Below are 22,128 nucleotides of genomic sequence, written 5' to 3' on the forward strand. Positions count from 1 at the left end.
TATCATTGTGAAACCGCATCTGCCACCTTTTGGCCCAAGTTTCCAACTTATCCAGATCCACCTGTAGCCGAATACTATATTCTCTTGTATTAACAGCTTTACATTGTTTTGTATCATCTTGAAATATCAATATTTTATTGTGTAAACCCAGCCTGGATACAGTGAGGTCTGTCCACTCTGACAGACTCCCACACACTCACTGCCAAATGCTAAAACACACCTCCATTACATAACTTGTAACCACACCCACAGATAAGGTATGGATCACCTGGGCTAGTAAACATGGTCATGACCTCACTGCAGGTCCTGAAACTCTCAACCACACACACACACACACACGGAAAAAGGGGTACAGTTAGCACCCTCACCCAGAGGTGAGGTAATATGGGTAGCCAGACCCTCCCATCTCTCATGACTACCCGGAACTTGGACCCAGGTGCACTAAATGACATATTAGTGCTCACGTGCACTAAAGACAAAATACCCCGGGTTGCATCGCAGGGAGCATCCATCCCTGTGACATACACCTCTCATTAACCACGTGACCACCAGTCACACCACATATTCCCCCCCTCTGTTCAAACCTGTGGGGTTGAACACTTGTCCTAAATCGAGGGCCTCAAGACAGGGCACCCACATCACCTTGCCCTACCCGACGAGAGGGCCTTCCCAATTGGTTTCAGGCTTCAGCTCCTGAGACATAAGCCCCCGTTACACACTGCGATATCGCTAGCAATATCGCTGTAAAGTCACCGATTTTGTGACGTTGCAGCGATATTGCTGCATGTGATACTTACCTCCGATCGGCTCCCCCGCTGATTATCGTTGGTCGCGCGAGAACATCCTGGATCATTTCCTGCTGCGCTTCCTGTGGCGCCGACGAGCGACGCGTGGACGCGGGCGGGAGGACGCCAGGATCGCCGCGTCTGACAGGTAAGTAGCGATCCCCGACCCCCGCTATGTTGCTGGTGAGATCTGCCTGTGTGGCAGCTCACTAGCGACCACTTAGCGATGTACCAGCGATCCTGACCGCGTCATATCGTTGTCAGGATCGCTGGTGCATCGCTTAGGCCTGTTTCACACTTCCGTTTTTTTGACGGATCCGTGGTAACCGTAATGGAAGTCTATGGGACAAAAAAAACGGATCCTGCAAAAAATGGCGGATCCGTTTTTTTATGGAAAACGGATTTTGACGGATTTGAAAAAACGGAAGTGTGAAACAGGCCTTAGTGTAACGGTACCCATAGTCTGTCACTGTCACCACATCCCTGTCTGTGAACAATGTGCTATCAGACTTTGTCGCCTCATGTTTCAGTGTCAGAAATCTATTAGGTCTTCCCTGCCCCAATCGGTCAGTATGTAGGCATAAATTCCTTGCACCCATACGTCCTGTCTGGTCTGACTATCATTTTGTCTGCTACAGGGTCTCCCGCTTAGGTCACTCAGCCCTGAGCTAACCGAGGCATTTATGCTTCTACCTCTTCCATCAGGCCACCTTCTCTTATTTCTCTGCTGGCCATTACTCCAATGGTCTTTATTGCCCGGAGAGCAGTCCTTCCCTCTGTCCCCATGTCCTCTATTAGCTCCAACTTGAGGACTTCACTTCCAGTCTTAAGCGAACATCTTCGCCTCTCTATACCACGAGTTGAAGGTGGCGGCCATCTTCCTCCCATTTCCTGCAGCTCTCTGTTGATTTGCTCTCTCTCAAGTCTTAGCTGCTCTGCTTCCTTCAGGTACGCCACACGATACTCCAGGAGCATCCGGATATTCCCAACGCTCTCCATGGATCCGACAAAAATGAATGGAATCATCACGTCTTCACCCATATCCAGGGTTTTCGTCATCAGCCGGAATCCTCACTCATCACACTGGACCTATTCACCATCTCACCAGACCCACACTATGTTACCATGTTCATTTCCAGTTTTGGGACAATGACATGCTCGTGCGGTGGTCTGTGAAGGAGGAAGGGGGGGTCTTCACGTGGTGCAGCTCACCATGATTGCATCCATATTGTGCATTATTCTTTTTGATGGTATCCGTAAGATTGCCGACAGCTGCTACTGTGCAGGCGCGGCTAGCGCCATTCTCAAACTTTTTTTTTTGCGGGGGGTGTGTAATTTATGGATACAATCAAAACGAATAATTAAATGCACAATATGGATGCGATCAAGGTGCAGCGCAGGTGCCTGTCAGAAGCCATACTGGTGAATACTTAAGCAGAGCACCACATGAAGACCCCCCTCAGGTCACCCTGGAGCACGAGCATATCATTAACTCAAAACTGAAAATATAGATTAAACAACAACCACAAGATGGATTTAATCAACAAAGGCATCATTTTAACCCCTTCACCCCCAAGGGTGGTTTGCACGTTCATGACCGGGTCAATTTTTACAATTCTGACCACTGTACATTTATGGGGGTCATAACTCTGGAACGCTTCTATGGATCCCGGTGATTCTGACACTGTTTTCTCGTGACATATTGTACTTCATGTTAGTGGTAAAATTTCATTCAAATAACTTGCGTTTATTTGTGAAAAAAACGGAAATTTGGCAAAAATTTTGAAAATTTCGCAATTTTCCAACTTTGAATTTTTATGCCCTTAAATCACAGAGATATGGCACACAAAAAACTTGATAACTAACATTTCCCATATGTTTACTTTACATCAGCACAATTTTGGAACCAAAATTTTTTTTTGTTAGGAAGTTATAAGGGTTAAAAGTTGACCAGCGATTTCTCATTTTTACAACACCATTTTATTTTTAGGACCACATCACATTTGAAGCCACTTTGAGGGGTCTATATGATAGAAAATACCCAAAAGTGACACCATTCTAAAAACTGCACCCCTTAAGGTGCTCAAAACCACATTCAAGAAGTTTAATAACCCTTTAGGTGCGTCACAGGAATTTTTTTGATTATTTAAAAAAAAAAAAAAATGAACATCTAACTTTTTTTCACAAAAAAAATACTTCAGGTTCAATTTTTTTTTTTTTACCAAGGGTAACAGGAGAAATTGGACTGCAAAAGTTATTGTGCAATTTGTCCTGAGTACGCTGATACCTGATTTGTGGGGGGAACGACTGTTTCGGCGCATGGCAAAGCTCAGAATGGAAGGAGCGCCGTTTGACTTTTTCAATGCAAAATTGGCTGGAATTCAGATCGGACGCCATGTCACGTTTGGAGAGTCCCTGATGTACCTAAACAGTGGAAACCCCCTACAAGTGACCCCATTTTGGAAACTAGACCCCCCAAGGAACTTATCTAGATGTGTGGTGAGAACTTTGAACCCCCAAGGGCTTCACAGAAGTTTATAACATAAAGCCGTACAATTAAAAAATCATATTTTTTCCACAAAAGTGATCTTTTCACCCTCAATTCTTATTTTTCCAAGGGTAACAGCACCCTAAAAGTTATTGTGCAATTTGTCCTGAGTACGCTGATACCCCACATGTGGGGGTAAACCACTATTTGGGCGCATGGCAGAGCTCAGAAGGGAAGCAGCGCCATTTGACGTTTTTGGCTGGAAGTGAGATCGGACACCATGTCGCGATTGGAAAACCCCTGATGTACCTAAACAGTGGAAACCCCCCACAAATGACACCATTTTGGAAACTAGAACCCCTAAGGAACTTATCTAGATGTGTGGTGAGCACTTTGAACCCCCAAGGGCTTCACAGAAGTTTATAATGCCCGGGCATGAAAATAAAAAAAATCGTATTTTTTCCACAAACATGATCAATTAGTCCCCAATTTTTTCATTTTCCCAAGGGTAACAGGAGAAATTGGACCCCCAAAAGTTGTTGTCCAATTTGTCATGAGTACGCTGACACCCCATATGTGGGAGAAAACTACTGTATGGACACACGTCGGGGATCGGAAGGGAAGCAGTGCCATTTTGGAATGCAGACTTTGATGGAATGGTCTGCGGGTGTCATGTGCGTTTGGAGAGCCCCTGATGTACCTAAACTATTGAAACTCCCCACAAGTGACCCCATTTTGGACACTAGACCCCCCACGGAACTTATCTAGATGTGTGGTGAGCACTTTGAACCCCCAAGTGCTTCACAGAAGTTTAACACGCTCGGACGTGAAAATAAAAAAAGCATTTTTTCCACAAAAATGATATTTTTGCCCCCAATTTTTTATTTTCCTAAGGGTAACAGGAGAAATTGGACCCCAAAAATTGTTTTGCAATTTGTCCTGAGTAGGCTGATACCCTACATGTGGGAGTAAAACACTGTTTGGGCGCATGGCAGAGCTTGGAAGGGAAGGAGCACCATATGACTTTCAACTCAGAATTGGCTGGAATTGAGATCAGACGCAATGTTGCATTTGGAGAGCCCCTGATGTGCCCAAACAGTGGAAACCCCCAATTCTAACTCCAACCCGAACCCCAACACACCCCTAACCCTAATCTCAGCCCTAACCCTAACCCAAGCCCTAACCCTAATGGAAAAATGGAAATAAATACATTTTTTTAATTTTATTATTTTTCCCTAACTAAGGGGGTGATAACGGGGGGTTTGATTTACTATTTATGGCGGTTTTTATTTTTGGCAGCTGTCGCACGCTAAAAGACGCTTTTTATTGTAAAAATAGTTTTTGCATCACCACATATTGAGAGCTATAATTTTTCCGTATTTTGACCCACCGAGTCATGTGAGGTGTTATTTTTTGCGGGACGAGTTGACGTTTTTATTGGTACCATTTTCGGGCACGTGACATTTTTTGATCGCTTTTTATTCCGATTTTTGGGACGCAGAATGAACAAAAACCAGCGTTTCATGAATTTCTTTTGGGGGAGTGCGTTTACACCGTTCCACGTGCGGTAAAATTGATAAAGCGGTTTTATTCTTCGGGTCAGTACGGTTACAGCGATACCTCATTTAGGTCGTTATTTTATGTTTTGTCGGTTTTATGCAATGAAAACTATTTTATATAAAAAATAATTATTTTTGCATCGCTTTATTCTGCGAGCTATAACTTTTTTATTTTTTTTGCTGATGATGCTGTGTGGCGGCTCGTTTTTTGCGGGACAAGATGACGTTTTCAGCGGTACCATGGATATTTATATGCGTCTTTTTGATCGCGCGTTATTACACTTTTTGTTTGGCGGTATGATAATAAATCATTTTTTGCTTCGTTTTTTATTTTTATTTTTTAAGGGGTTCGCTAAAGGGGTTAACTAATGGGACAGTTTTATAGGGCGGGTCGTTACGGACGCGGCGATACCTAATGTGTACTTTTATTGTTTTGTTTATTTATTTTCAAAAAATGAATTTATTGGGGAATATTTTTTTTTTTTTTTTTACCAATTTATTTGGCGATTTTTTTAAAATTATTTTTACACTTTTTTTTTATTTTTTTTTTACTTTATTACATAGTCCCAGGTGGGACATCACTGTCCTGTGACAGATCGCTGATCTGTCACATCACAGATCACTGTGACAGATCAGCAATCTGTCACAGGCATTGAAGACTTCCTCTTGTCTGCGCTTTGCAGGCACTGAGGAAGCCAGCTTCCTCCAGGCCCCCCGAAGGCCCCCGTCGCCATCTTGGATTCGGAGGCCTGGAGGAAAGGAGCCCCCCGCAGCAGCGCTGCACATTGCGCTGCCATGGGGGGCTCAGGGAAGCACGGAGGGAGCCCCCTCCCTGCCGATGCTTCCCTTTAACTCCCGGTACACCGCGATCATGTTTGATCGCAGTGTGCAAGGGGTTAACGTGTCAGGGGCGGTCCGTGACCGCCCCTGACACATAGTGCCGGGTGTCAGCTGTGATAATCAGCTGACACGTGGGCGCCGCTGATCGCCGTAGACGTACTATCCCGTCCATGGGCATAGGGGCCCGGGTCCCATGGACGGGATAGTACGTCGGATGTCAGGAAGGGGTTAATCAGAAGTAAGAAAAAGACGTTGTTTAAAACATAGCTAGATTTCCTGTGACTTCTGGCAGTGTAAGGGTGTGTGCACACGTTGCAGATTCTGCTGTGGATCTGGCCCTGCAGATCTGCAGCAGTTTCTGCTGCGTTGTACAGTACCATTTTAGTCTATGTAAAAAGAAAAACGCAGTGCACACATTGCAGATTTTTCCGCATGGATTTGCTGCAGATTTAAATCTGCATCATGTCACTTCTTTGTGCGGATTCCGCAGTTGTTTGGCACCTGCTCCAAGTGTCAAACCGCAGGCTAATCCGCAAGTCATTTGACCTGCGGATTTAGACAAATCTGCGCGGAAAACTCCGCAGCAGAATCCGCAACGTGTGCACACACCCTTAGTCTCATGGGCACTGTCAACTCAATGTGCCTTCTCTCCTCTCGCTCACATTGCTTCACTCTCAGTAGCACAATGGCAGAAATACCAGCACAGTTGGGAGGTAAGGGGGAGTGACAGAATACATAGGCAGCAGCATCTTGTTGGAGCAGAGAAAAAAAAAAAAAAAAAACGAGATCACAAAGAAGCTGGTAAAGGGAAAGCAGTAGAGGAATGAAGCTGCGTAAGTAAATGAAAGCTAGTGCAGGCAGTCTATTCCGGATTCACAAAACGATCCATCTCTGAAAATGGAAGCAGCCTGCAAATTCTTATTTACAGGTCATCTACATGTGTGCATTTTTCACCAGAAATTCTATAGATCCGAAAGGCGTTTCTGCTGTTTCTTACAATCCATGCCCTTTCCTTGGAATACACTCCAACTGAGAGATTTCTGAAACGGACTAAAACAATATTCTTTGTTGCCCATAGCAACCACACTGCTGCTTTCAGTTTACATTCTGTTTTTGGAATAAGACAGCCGCACTGTCATTGGGTGCTATGGACAACAAAGATTCTCTCTTTTAGAAAGTTTTCATAAATCTATTCCCAAGTATCCATAAAGCAATGATCTGCCCTCAGAGTACTAGAGAAATAGGACCACCAGTGTAACGCACTACAGGAGCAAGAGCCAATCTAAGCTATGCTGACAAAATGTTTTCTTATAAATGATAATGCCTGTTAGTTTCCTTGGAAACTTTAAAGGCGGAGAGGACGGAGGGAGGCGGAGGCGATTATGAATCCAGGGCAGGAACATACACAGAAAGACGACTAGTCATTACAGCTTAATGCATGGTTCTAGGAGACAATGGTTGCTCTAGGTCTGCAGGCGTGAAACATGTTGTGCTCATTCCAGGGCAGGATAATAGCTCTTGAATGATCCTGGACAAATTTAATTTTACTTTCAGTACACTAAATGTGTAGAAAATGTGCCAGTGTCTGCTGCTTACCAGCGTAAATGAAATCTGGTACACGCATATTAAACACTAGCTGGGAGAGTTACTCTTTGTTCAGAATTGCTAAGCAGGTCAACGTCTCACATTTCTCCAGCATCCATTTGGCAGGACATTTATCATTCTCTTTACAGAACAATTGTACTCGGATACCAACAAGTACGAGAAAACAAAGGCTCGCTAAATCTGGGCTGCCATCTCTCATACAGCCGGTTGCTAGGAAACCTTTCAACTCTGAAGCAGCTTGTTGATGCTCATCATTTATTAAACTGCGAGCAGTGAAAGGAAATGTGCCAATAAATGCAGCGCTAATTTACTCCAGTGTAAGCATGAAAATATGATAAGAAGGAGTAAACCTGTACGGAAGGCGAAAGAGACCAAGTAAATGAGGAAACCTCTGAAGTCACCCATGGATAGAGGCAGGTTGGTGACTGGAGCTGTGGAGCACCACAAACAACACTATGGAATAGATGCCAGAATAACTAAGATTTGCTCTTATTTAAATAATAAAAAAACAACATCAAACAATGTTTTTAATACAGCTGTAAAGGACTATTTACACCACTATTTGTTGACCAACAAAGTCTTTCCAGGACTTTTTTTTATTTGTTAATTGTAGAGGTAGGGAAATCAGTCACACCAGAAACCAGATCTGCCCATCATCAATGGAACCCCAGAGATACTTTTGTTATATGACAAAAGTCATGTGTCTGTGAGGAAACTGGCATACTCTTTAATGTGGCCCTATCAGTGTAATTTAGCTACCCAAGCCAAAAACATGATGCTGTAATGTATGATATAGTGCTTAACATGCCATGTATAAAATTATCAGCATTGGCATGGTGGAGAGAAATGACGTCTATAACATCCATTCGCCGCTGCCTCCAGTCAAGAGGTGGTGCTGCAGGGGGCACTGCTCACTGTTCCCTCCCATGCCCACTCAACCTTAATCAACGACGCCTCTGGCGAGTGAAGCTATGATGGGCAGAAAGAGTCAAAGCTTGGTGGAAAGCGAGGAGATTGTGGCCAGTCCCCACTGCAGCTGTTTTATAAGTCACTTTTTCCACCATAGTAATGCTAATCTTTTCAACAGGGTATATTGTATTATCATCATATAGTGACATATCCCTGGCTTATGTGTCCTTTAGACAAACCACCTGAAGTCAGAAATTATGGTTGGTGGAGGTGCGAGTCTGGCCACCAGTCTTACCGATCAGCTGAACAGGGAGGCACAATTACAGGCACTTGTTGGCTTTCCTTCAGGAGCACTGCACACAGAGCTGAACTAGAAATTAGGGAACTACATTTACATAATTCCATAATATGGTTGTAAGGCTATGTGCACATGATGCAGATTTCCTGCGGATCCGCAGCGGATTTTTCCGCGCAGAAACGCTGCAGATCCGCACTGTGATTTACAGTACAATGTAAATCAATGAAAGAAAAAAAAAAGCTGTGCAGATTTAAAAGAAGTGCATGTCATTCTGAATTCTCCAAATTCGCAGGGGGAAAACTGCAGTGGAAAACCGCACAAAAAAAAAAAAAAAAAAAGAAGAAATCCGCAGGAAAAATGCAGGTCATTTGACCTGCGGATTTCTTAAAATCCGCGCGGGAAAAATCCACGGGAGGATCCACACCGTGTGCACTTAGCCTAAAACGCACTCATTCCCAAAACCCTGAGGTCAATCTGGTAACACTGAATTCAATGCTGGCAGCTCTGTGTGGCAGCCATGGACAGAACTGTATGCACTGAAGTCAATGTTGCTTAATATGCCTTTTTGATTATATATTTCCTATTCTTTCCTATTCCTGAAAGTTTTGTTGTCACATTATGCCAAACGCACCTGTTAACTGACATGTGCAGAGACGTAATTCACATATGTTAACATTTCTTGATCAGGAAAAAAAATTAATGCCACAGAGCCACACTTGCAGCTATCACGTAGAAAATACACAGTGATAGTAAGTGATAAGAGCCCAAAGTCTTTGTAAAAGAGAATACATTTATTTCCTTACTGGAATTTCTTTAAAACAAACACAAACCTGCTCCTTCACTTGCACATGTTCAATGTAATTCAGCTATTAGCTCACTTATCTTGACCTGTAATGTGAAAAGAAAACAGAAAAAGCGTCCTGTAAGTCACATGCTATAAAGAACTATATGGCAGTTTAGGTGCAGATTTGCTAAGCATCGGATAGAAGTCACATTGCTGCGCTACATGCCTTGAGGGGATGCCAAAAAATAATCTTTGCCGGGAACAGATAAGTCAGAGTGGAATGGATACATTGCATGCCTAAAGGGCCTCCTAAATCGCCTCTGTACTTAACAGCTTGTTTTCTTTGATGTAATCCTTTTATGGATAGAAACTATGTCAATGTGTTCAGGTTAATTGAACCCATTACAATTAGTGACGTACTGTGCTCTGCAGCCATACAAAAAGAAGAACAGAAATCCCTTTATGCATGTTCAGACGGATTCACAGGAGTCAATTTTTTATGATTTTCAGTGCAATTTTAAAGGAATAAAAATACATTCCCAGTTTACAATGATTAACCACCATTAATGGTACTGTAGAAAAACACTTTGCTAAGTGTTCGGCTGTTCATTTTGGCGAGCTGGTTTTTTTACACTTAGATATTACAGACAAACACGATTTTGGCTTTCCTTCATGGAGGTTTAGGAATATGGTGTCTCGTTGTAGAGACCATTAGCTAATTAGCTCTCCTCTAGATGGAAGAAAGCTGCATCTCTAGTACCATCAGATACAGGCAGAAATCCTACAGATAAATCTCCCTAATAAATGTCTAACCCAAACAAGGTTTGCAACATGACCAAGGTTGAGTTAAATATCCTCCAAAGTCATAGTCATGTTGAGGTTCGCATTGAAGGTTTGGTTTTTTGTTACCTAGTCTCTCTGCAGCAGACACTATACTTTCAACGGAGTGGCACTTTCCAGCTCTAAACAAAGGTTTTATATCCGACTTTCACTGGAGCTTACAGCTGATCGCCAGGATTGTCAGGCGTCGAGCCCCCACCATTATGGTGTCCGGTGGATAGGTCATCAATATGTTGGGACCATACAACCCCTTTAATAAAAAAAAAAATCTGATAGATTTCCTCTTGGAAATCTAAGATGTGATACTCTTGGGTTGCAAATACTCAAAATATTAGTGAGCTAGCACAGTAACATACAGGGAGAATTAGTGAACATGGTATTTCAGATGTTCTAAAAGGGGTACTCTGTAAGTAGTTACCACATATCCTCAGGTTAGGTAAAAACGTTTAGATTGGGGACAAATGGGGGACAGAAGTCCCACTTTCAGGTGATTGGTGAGCAAGTGTGGTATTTAGTAGTCCGATTCGCACCAAAGTGAACACCAATCTTATGGATAGGTAATTATTTCTTCCTGGAATATCCCTTTAATTAAGCACTGTAAATGTAGTAGTCACAATAAACTGTGCACAACCATGTGAAGTGTCCATGAGCAGTGACACCCACCTTACACTTCAAACCATTATAAAAAGTCAGCTATTGAGAATTTCTGGTATAAAATTGCTGTTTTAGGACTAGGACTTATTAAAATGAGTGAGTCGTAGATGGTCGTTTCTGTTTGTATTTTAGTTGGTCAGTAGAGCACGTAATTAGCTGATGCCTCCTATCTGCACGCTATTGCCATTGCCCTACTGTACAGTACAGTGCTGTGTACTCACTACAAGCAGAGATCCCATGCTCAGGGCTCTCCATTAACATCACCCTGTAAGGACTTTCAAAACATTAGGGATAGAGTTTATCCATTTTAGAGACTAATGAATCTCAAATTCTGTTCTGCCCATACACTTCTTATACCAGCCATATATTGTACTATTGATGAGATAAATGGAGGATAAAAATCGATATCTGAAATACTCATCTAGGAGATATATGGCTGCCTGCAAGTGACATTATACCGTAGTTATTTTTCAGAGATTGGTTAATATCTAGTTTGTACTAATACCAGAAAACCAAATGAGCAGAGACAATCCAGTGCTAAACTGCATAAACATATAACCCCTCCCATGGAAGCTACATTAGGTCTGAAAAGTGTATCAATTAAAACTGGGGAAAAAACACAAGAATTCAAAGACCACTACACAGAATTAGGTCATGGTAGAGCAGAACTGATCGTATGATCTAATGCTTTTGCTCTGCAGCAATTATCGATCGGTAGAGGCACTGCATAGGTTAAATGGAGGTCTCCTAGCAACCAGGCAGCCATGGGTAAAGGTTATATTGATTGATCCTTGTAGAGCAGGAGAGAAGCAGAACAAAAGACATGAGATAAGGGGTTATGCGTTTTCCAGACATGAAACCTATGAATTACAGTATATCACTTACACAATCCTCATGTGACAGTGCCAGAATGGCTGAAAACTACATATTATCTGTCATGTGACAATGCCAGTCATCAGAAATACTGTCATGTAGGCGCTTTCTATCCTTCCTTTTAATGGTGCCACGTGCAGTCATGGGGAAGGGAGAACAGAAGGCAACCCCATGGCATTGCACCAAGTAGCCATGGCCTCCTAAGGCACATTACCCCAGTAGTCAATCACTTTCATATAGCTACAGGTTTTTATTATTATTATTGAGGTAATAATAAAAAAAAAAAAAAAAAACCGACAGCCAATATTCATTTGCTAATCTAAACCACATTCTCTGAAAATCTGGCCAATGTCCTTGTAGCCTTTGTTCTGTATAGCAGTATACATCGCTTGGCATAGGTACAATACAATAATGCATATACACCATTTCTATAATTGGCTCCGACCCCACGCCTGGCATAGAGACTTTCAGCAGCTAGACCCAGAACATTAGGATTGGTCTGAAGTCTCAATACTCTAGCCATTAGTTAGGAGAGGAGGCCGGCAGAATGTGCTGGCTCAGTGCATGGCACAGCATGATGTGCAGTCAGACATATCTGGAGGCAAGGTGAAAGAAGCAGTGAACAGACCACGCCTGCAAGTGGCCAATGATTACAGGCATGTCTGCACGCACCAATACCACTGGGCTAGGGCTATATATTAGATCATGGAAAGCTACTGTAAGCCATCAGCACACAGCTCCACTAACTGCTGCAGCTCGTATAATATGTTGGGACACTGGAGTCCCACTGCACTCTCACCTCCTAATAAAGACTATACTACATATACTTTACTGGTAGATCGGTCATCACATACTGCAAGCAAACTGTCCACCGTGTTGCACCCACACACTCAAATATATCCACAGGCGATTCACCTAAGTGTCTTTTCAGCACCCATCACAGCTAAATGCATTAGCATTGACAGTAAGAAAATACATTAGGCTGCAGTGGCGCACCACACTAAAAGATGCAATTTTTTACATCTGACTCCAAGATACACCTCGCACTGTAGGACTATATAAGAGATGCTGGCGTCTTCCGATAAAGGTATAGACATGTGAACTCAGCCTTACAGAATAGATCTTAATGTAATGCTTTCATTAAGCCCTCGTCTCTTGTCCATTTGTAATGGATGCAGTATTTTCTTTTTTTTAAAAAAGGGGAAGAAAATACAGGTGCACACTTTGGTTTCTATTTCGCAGCCTATTTATACTATGTGTTTCTGAATACTTCTAGTGTTCTGGGAAAGTGCAATGTTTAAAGGGATCCATTAACGGATGACATAACAGATGACCGTTAAGGGCGTTTTCCAAGAATGTAATAAAATGGCCCATGTTGTATAATTCAAACAGCAACCTGTCCTTTTCACATGTCAGGATGGGCTTCAATCTGAAGAAACACAGCTCCCAAACATCCGTGTCTCACCTGACAGAAATTGTAATGTAAGCACACATACCACTGTGAGCAGAGGTGAAGTGTTTAACAGAAGATTATTTCTCCAGTCTTTCCATGCTCAGTAAGCCGAGGAGAAGACTTATTCTTTTGTCACACACTCCTCCGCAGCTCATATACATGTGCTTACTGATCTTTTGACATTGAGACACAGGTCTCCGATGTTTTTTTTCCTCATAGTGCATCCTGTCCTGACACGTGACTAGGATGGGAGCCTGTTTAAATTATGTGACAGAGGCCATTTTATTACTTTCTCTGAGAAACAGTGTCCCATAAACTTCAGTGTTAGAAAAAAAATGTATTCAGTTGTTATCAGTTTTTTGGCTGGACATAAAAGTTGTGCAAGTAAATAATGTACAGCAAGTGGATAAGAGAGAGGCAAATGGAATACATTTTAGGATATATCTCTGTCCCCATGCAAGTGAATAAATCCTTGACTGGATCAGTTTAATTATGTTATTGTCATCCCAAAATAGATCCAAAAATGTGAAATGAAAAAGTACTGGACATGTGAATACAAGTTTAGAATACAGAGTCAGGGGATCTACATGATGCAAAAATTAGGCAGAAAATAACACTGTAAAATTCATATTTCTTTAGTAATCATATTAAAAACATACAACACAAGAACATAGAATATAAAATGGGGAAAGGGGCGAAAAAAGGAGGAGGGGATAGTTGTGCATGAATTGTATAATATATATAAAAAAAATTACCGTACATAACATTCAAATAACAATCCAATAGCCAATTTATTAATAGCACAATAGTACCATACAAAAGAAGAGTCCCATTCCATGTGTATAACGATAATGAAGTAAAGAAAGTACACTGAGTAATAATTAATAAATATGAAATGAGATAAAACATAAAATAACCAAGGTTTTGGTAACGAAAAGTAACATACCTTCCTAATAAAGTTATACTTTATTAACTTTAAGGCTATATGCACACGTTGCGGAACTCCAGCGGAAGTTGCCGCAGGAATTCCATGGGAAAATCACATTTTAAATTCCCGTGGAAAAACTAGCGATTTGCAAGCGTAATTAGCTTGCAGAATGCTAGCGTTTTCCAAGCGATCTGTAGCATCGCTTGGAAAACTGATTGACAGGTTGGTCACACTCGTCAAACATAGTGTTGGACTAGTGTGACCAACTTCTTACTATTGAGGCTGCCTATGCAGCATCAGCAATAAAAAGATCTAATGTTAAAAAAAAAAAATTAAAAAAAATCGTGATTCTCGCCTTCCGACGTCCCGCGCAGCCTTCCCGATCATCGCGATGCTCCCGTTCCCAGTAATGCCTTGCGAGACCTTTGATGACGTAAAGGTCTCGCGATACTGTAGCGGTCTTGTGAGACCGCTACATCACAGGTCCTTGCCGCAAGGAATTACTGGGAACGGGAAACGGGAGTTGGCAGGAGCATCGGTAAGGCGGCGCGGGACGCCGGAAGGGGAATATAACCGGATTTTTTTATTCTATTTTTTTACAGGGATATGGTACCCACAGCCCGGAGGACAGTCTCCTCTCCTCCACCCCCTGGGTACCATCCGCAAATGTCCTGCTTACTTTTCGCATGGTGGGCACAGCCACATGCGGAAAGTAAGCAAAACAATGCATTCCTATGTGGGCGGAATCGCCGTGATTCTGCAAGATTAATGAGCATGCTGCGTATTTTTCCACGATGCGATTCCGCCGCAGAAAAATCCGCAGCATTAGCACAGCATTGCGGAATCCCATTGGGTTGCATAGGCTGCTGGTTTTTTTGCGTTTTCGCGGAAAAATCGTGCGTTAAAAACCGCCGCGAAAAAAACGCAACGTGTGAACACAGCCTAATATATACCGTATTTAATATTTATTGCTTAGGCACTTTTTCTACCTTTCTCATTGCATTATATTAAATGCGATTCTCCTGGATAGTGTTACGCTTCACCAGTAAAACCTTAGTTACTCGACTCTTGTTATCAAATTATTTCATATTTATTAATTATTGCTCAGCGCAGTTTTACTTCATTATTGTTATATACATAGAATGCGACTCTTTTGTATGGTACTATTGTGCTAGTAATAACTTGGCCATTGGATTGTTATGTCATTTTTTTTTATATATTATATTAAACAATTCATGCACACCCACCCCCTCCTTTTTATTTGCTTTCCACCTGTTTCTACATTCCCCATTTCAGCCAAGACATCATGGTTCAATCACGAGGGACACAGATTTGACATTCTACAGGATGTCAGCTTAAGAGACAACAGCCATGGCTGAGAGTATACAGATATGCTGCATTGACCATCACTGAACTATTGATATGTTTGTGGCAGTCAGGATTTGGACCCAGCGGTCACCTGAGCCCCATGGATACATTTGGGGTAGTCTGGATTTGAAGCCACCAGTCACCTGAGCCCCGTTTGGAAAAGCCAAGAATGGGACTCGCTGATCAACTGGCTCCATGGAGATGTTTGGAGAAGCCAGGTCGTGACCCTCCTGTCACCTGGCCTTGTACCTTAATGGACTGTCAGTTTCCTAAGCTTCTCATTACCTCCTCTCTGTGCGTGCTATAGTTGGGGTAGTCGGCCCTGGAAGCTCTGAAGTCACAGGGGATGTTATTCCAGCAAGTCAGCGGAAGAGTGAGACTGTAATCTTACATCATTTTTTTGGGGACTGTTCTATGTATTATTTACCTGTTTTGTGGTTCTATAAACTATTGCCAACTTTTGCCCTCACCCTGTGTTGTCTGAGTAGTATGTCCACGGTAAAGGAAGGGCGGAGACGGTCGGTGGGTTGATCCCTGGTCCGTGCGGTTTCGGCTAGTGGACTAGGGCACCTGCTTACCCCAGTGTCTCCTCAACAGGATTGGTATGTTTATATTTTGGTATATTTGTAGGCTTTCACTTTTTTATATATATATCCTTCTTATGTAGGTTTGGGATCTATGTGATGTACCTTGCCGATTGATTGTACATCAAGTTAGCACTTTGCTATGCAAATCTCCATCACTTATCTGTAAGGATTTAGGACATCATAAAAAAAAAAAAGCAAACAAACCCCCCCCCCCCCACAGGAAGGACTCTGACAAGTCCGCCACTAGCAAGGAAGATCAGATGTTGTAGGACAAGTGTGGCCAATCTTTCAACAGCATTATAAAAGGAATGCTTTCCATGTCAGCGCAGACAAGCTGTGCTCAATAGCTTTGGCGGCTAGGCTTTTAGGCATTTTCTTCCAGCGCTTCTCTTAAGGCTAAAAATAAACATACAAATAAGCAAAAGATACCACAATTAAGCTAAGAATCAACGGTACATGCTGCGCTCAGCCACAATAAATTATCCCAACCATGGCTACCCATAGTCAGACACCAGCTGTAACGTTTGGTTGTCCCAGATACTTGCACCTGACAAATCTGCCCAGTTGGATTATTCAACTGACACTTAGGGCGTGTTCACATGCAGTGTCCAAAAACTGCAGAGACGTGTAGTTGTATTGCAAATCAGCATGGTTTATAAGGTAACTGTCAGGGTAAAGAATGTAGAAAGGCAACTACACAAAACAGATTTGCTGTGAATATTCTGAACAAGAAAAGCCCACAGCACAATATAGATGAGATTTTAATCATTTACACACATAGTTTAAGTGGAAATTGATAATAGTAGATTTTGACATTTGCAGCATGTCAGTTTATGTTGTGGCTTATTGCCATGGAGTCTAAAATTTTTCCTATAAAAGCCATTGCCACCATGTTCTCCTGCCTTTTAGTACATTTCTAATAAGCCACTCTCCTAGGCAGCACCGTATATGCAATAAAATATAAAAACTTTCCCATTGTCCATCGTTGCATGTCTAGTGCTAATGTGCACTGCACCGAGCGGTTTGAAGGGCATCTTCGGACCATGCCCAGCGTCCCCTTTCTGCCTTGTAACACCAGACCGCCAACTTACGGTATACTAATATACACAACCGGCAGAGATCCTTGCATATGTGTGAGGCTTTTCCAACTGGGTGGATGAAGTAGATGTCATCCACATCATTCATGTCTGACAGAATAACAAAGCAGAAGGCAGAGAGGGCGCCAAGCACGATCCAGAGACGGCCCTCTTGATAATGATCACAAACCAAATGTGTGTGTATAACATATATTATATACCCACACATAACTAAGGATTTATGACATCATAAAAAAAAAAAAAAAAAAAAACCACAGGGAAGACCCCGACGAGTCCACCTTGGGTCAGGATACATAAACACAAGTCCCCATGCATGGGGAATATATTGGGATTGTTAGAAATGCATTAAAAGACTGCTAAACATGGTGACAACGGCTTTTATAGCAAAAACCTGATGACAGGCTCCTTTTAGTGGGGGAAGTTGAAATCCACAATAAGGCGCTAGCTGCACCGCGTCATATGGAGCACGACACTGAAGTCGCAGCAACAAATTATAACTTTGGATGCAATTACTACCTATGGTGTAGTGTTGCAACATGTAACTCAATAGCAAATATGTTGGATTTTCTGTCGCTGGTCACACGCAACATGCTTGCCACAGGGTCCAATGCAGGTTACACGAAATGTGACTTATCTGCAACTTGGCTGTTTCGTTTACAGCAAAATCAGAGCGCTACAATAGTCACGTGACAGTAAGTGGCAGACAAGGTGCACAAATGTTTTTTATGCGAATTGCCTCTTCAGAGAGGAAGTGGATTAGAACTCTATAACGCCACCTGTTGGAAGCAGAAATCCTACAAGTCACTATCAACCCTTTAAAGGGAAGGTGCCATCCAAAAAAAATTTTTTCAGCAATTGAAAAAATGTGAAAAATTAATGTTTACATTTTTCTTAAAAAATATTATCATTTGTTTTTAATTTTGTAAAATATGAAAAATAATTTTAAAAAGTTTGGCATTTCCACTTGTTAACACTAGGGGGAGCAGCTACTGAAATTTGGCACAAAAACCTAGTGCACAACTAGCTCACATTACTGCCCTGCAGTAATTATGGGCGGAATCTGCTGACATGGGTGTGGTGTCACTCCTCTCCTCCCCTTCTAGGTGTTTGCTAAGGGAAAAGAGAGGATGACATTTAGGAGCACAGTGAGCAGCCATTTTGATGGGGCCTACAAAGTTACTGACTGTCTTTGCATGCAAAGTCTGGATCAGAACAGGCCATCAATCAGCAGAAATATTTCCTGGATTTCTGTGGCGCAGACAAGAAGACTGTCCATCCATGTGTATAAAACACAGTGCTCTATGTACAATCCCTGGCACCGAACAGGGTGCCCCCAATAGACCAGCACACTGCTCTCCTAAAATACTCTGTGCTGCTGTCACCCTGCTCCTTCCACCATATATCAGGCCCCTGTCGCCTCGCTTTCACAATCGCCAGGAAAGGATCTGAGGTGAGGAATAGGGTCTTCGGTCACCAAGGATGGCAGACAGCAAGGATTCTGGGAGCAGGGTGACAGCAGCACAGAGTATTTCAGGAGAGCAGTGTGCTGATCTATGGGGGGCACAGAGGGAGATATATGGTGGAGCAGGGTGACAGCAGCACAGTATTTCAGGAGAGCAGTATAACACGGGATAGGATTAGATACACGGCTCAGCAGTCAGTATCACACAGGAGAGGATTAGATACATGGCTCAGTCAGTATCAGAGAGGATTAGATACACGGCTCAGCAGTCAATATCACACTGGAGAGGATTAGATACACGGCTCAGCAGCCAGTATCACACAGGAGAGGATTAGATGTCCAGCAGATGGCCAAGTGTTTTGAAACAGCAGGGAGCAGCTCCTCCTATGTTTGGCAAGAGCAGGGGCAGCAGCTGGTCGGGTGTTTTGGAGAAAGCAGCTCGGTCTCCAGGAGCTGGTCCTGTATCCCTCTCCTGCAGCTGGTACTGTATGTGCAGAGAACATCCACAGTACAGCATCCGACATAACAGTGCTTGCAATAGAGTGTAAATGGTGCTAAAAGGAAAGCACTGGGCTCTAATAAGATGGCGCCTAGCCACACCTACAGCGTGCCCAGTTCACTCCTAATGCAGCTGCAATGAAAGATATGGTCGGGAGCCAACTGTTATGTCTTATGCCCAGGGACTGCCGTAAATGAGCATGGAAAGTGTTGTTCAGCAGCCAGAAAGGTAAGATGGCAGCCCCCAGTGGCTGCATTAATACAGTTTAAAAAAAAAACAAAAAAAAACAAATACACACCACTGAGTCAAGCTTAGGGGACAAAATCTTTTTATACTATTTTCTTTTTTTACATTAAATTATGAAAAAACACGGCACCTTCCCTTTAACGAGCCTTGATACAGCTCATCTCCGGTCACTGGCATCGGCTGATGGGACTACTGCTCCCATCACCCTACTCCTGCTGCTACTACTAACAGTGAAAGCAGACGCAGCTGATGAGAGTATTCAGCCAGCGCCTGTGGTCTAAATAAATAATTGAAAAAACATTGGCGTGGGTTCCCCTGTATTTTTGATAACCAGACAGTCAAACTAGCAGCTGGGGACTGCAACCCTCAGCTGTCAGAGTTAGCATGGCTGGTTAACAAGAACAGAATTATTTACATTTAAAAAAAAAAAAAAAAAAAAAAAAAAAGAGCGCAACCAGGGTCCCCTTCCTCATTTTCGACAACCAGCCTTGCTAGTGCAGACAGTTAGGGGCTAGAATTCTCAGGCTGGTAAGGGGCCGTTGCTAAAGTCCTTTAACCCATCAGGGACCAGGGGTATTTCAATTTTTGCATCACCATTTTTTTTGCTCCCCTTCTTCCCAGAGCCATAATTTTTTTATTTTTCTGTCAATATTGCCATGCGAGGGCTTGTTTTCTGCAGGACGAGTTGTACTGGAAACGAGAAAAAAAATTCAAAGTGCAGTTAAATTGCAAAAAACTGCAATTCTACAATTTTTTTTTTTTCAGTGTTCACGAAATGCTAAAACTGACCTGCCATTATGGTTCTCCAGGTTATTACGAGTTTGTAGATACCAAACATGTATAGGTTCTTTTTTATTTACCGTATTTTTCCGACCATAAGACGCACTTTTTTTCCCCCAAAATTTTGGGGGAAAGTTGGGGGTGCGTCTTATGGTCGCAATACACGGTACTAACCTGGTGGCAGCGGGCGGGGCTCTCCGGTGCGGTGGTGGCAGCGGGCTGTGCTCCGACGCAGGGGCGGCGGCTCTGTCGGCATTTCTTCGCAGCCCGGAGGCCCCCGCAGTTCCCTTGCTGGCCGCCGCCATGTTGCGGTGGCCTCCGGGAGCATGGACGCTGGGAAGATGGCCGCCGGTCCGGGGACGGCGCATGCGCAGCTTCAGATCTCGTCCCGGGATCTCGGGAGACGAGATCTCGTTGCCGAGATTTGAATCTCGTCCCCCGAGATCTCGGGACGAGATCTGATCCCGCGCCTGCGCCGTCCCCGGACCGGCGGCCATCTTCCTGGCGTCCATGCTCCCGGAGGCCACCGCAACATGGCGGCGGCCAGCAAGGGAACTACGGGGGCCTCCGGGCCGCGAAGAAATGCCGGCGGAGCCGCCGCCCCTGCACCGGAGTCCAGCCCGCTGCCAGCACCGCAGAGCGCCGCCCGCTGCCACCACTGCAGAGCCCAGCTTCCCCTGCCTCAGCACAGCTGCCCCTGCCCCAGCACAGCTGCCCCAGCACAGCTGCCACCACCGCAGAGCCCACCTGCCCCAGCACAGCTGCCCCTGCCCCAGCACGAGCCTGGACCACGGAATGACCCCTGCGACTACTTCTCCACCTGTGCCAGATCCCAGGGCTGTGGAGTCGGTAAGCCAAACCTGCGACTCCGACTCCTCAATTTCCCTTACACCGACTCCGACTCCAACTCCCACACATATTGCTTATATTTAAATGAAAAATTTATTGTAGTACAATGTGAACCTCAGACATTTAATCATTTTTATGATCCAATAATCAAGATATTTAGATAGAACAGAATATATATTGGTGTACTACCCGGTTTTCATTCTTTTTGGTACAGATACGATATGGATAGACAGATATGGATAATGGATATATAGATAGAGCAGATTTCTAATCTGCTTTTGCTATTGAAAACATTATCTATGAGCTCAAAAACCTTTCAGGTGATGCAGTTTTTTTTAAAAAGCTGATCTGCTTTTGCAGCTGAAAAACGTATCCTCAAAAAACACAGGAAAAACGCTGTGTGTGAATGTAGCCTTAGATCAGGAATAGAACAGCCATTTATAGGACATTTCATAACTTTCCCAAACTCCTATGAAAAAATATTCAGCACATCCTGCATTGAATTACTGTACCCAATTTATTATATATTTTAGGAGTCGGTCCATTTTATACCGACTCCAACTCCACCAAAATGAGCACCGACTCCGACTCCACGACTCCGACTCCACAGCCCTGCCGGATCCCTTCCCAGGTAAGCTGAATTCGGACTGTAAGACGGACCCCCATTTGACACATTTTTTTTCCCCTATTTTCCTACTGAAAATTGGGGTGCGTCTTATGGTCCGGTACGTCTTACAGACCGAAAAATACGGTAAGTGGTGAAAAAAAAAATCCAGTTTGTCAAAAAAAAGTTGCTGTTTTCCAAGACCTGTTATGTCTCCATTTTTCGTGATCTGGGGTTGGGTGAAAACACAAAAACCCCAAGGTCATGAAGGGTGTTAAAGGGAACCTGTAATGTTGAACATGTTTTCTGACCAGCAGGTAGGGTATTCTGGAGCAGGAGGAGCTAATCCGATTGATTTTTTTAAATTCCCAATGTTTTATGGATACGAGTCCAGTGGACAGTCCTGTTCAGTGATTGTATCTCTGTATGCAAAAATTATTGAGTAGGATTGCCCACTGAACTAGATATAAACACCAGGTATTTCAATGCATAAACTAATTATCATTCTGCTCAGCTTCTTCTCGATACCAGGCTGTTTACAGATTGGACTGCATGTATAATGTGACAGGCTCTTTTAACATGCAGATAGAATTGATCGGTTGAAAGAATATATAATGTAT

The 22,128-nt window shown here is 43.2% G+C and overlaps 1 protein-coding gene across 5 annotated transcripts in view; it reads right to left on the reverse strand.

Annotated features, from left to right (window-relative positions):
* The window catches only part of SEMA4D (semaphorin 4D), a 143,823-nt gene that overhangs the window by 91,814 nt on the left and 29,881 nt on the right, over positions 1–22,128 (reverse strand). For all 5 annotated transcript variants that reach the window (XM_073575333.1, XM_073575329.1, XM_073575331.1 and 2 more), the window contains exon 2: positions 9,315–9,372. The gene's annotated coding sequence lies outside the window, so the exon portion shown is untranslated. The remainder of the gene's footprint in view (positions 1–9,314; positions 9,373–22,128) is intronic.

Source organism: Dendrobates tinctorius, unplaced genomic scaffold, assembly GCF_039654945.1.
Source record: "Dendrobates tinctorius isolate UK_male_01 unplaced genomic scaffold, ASM3965494v1 ptg000044l, whole genome shotgun sequence".
In the NCBI taxonomy this organism is placed as follows: Eukaryota; Metazoa; Chordata; class Amphibia; order Anura; family Dendrobatidae; genus Dendrobates; species Dendrobates tinctorius.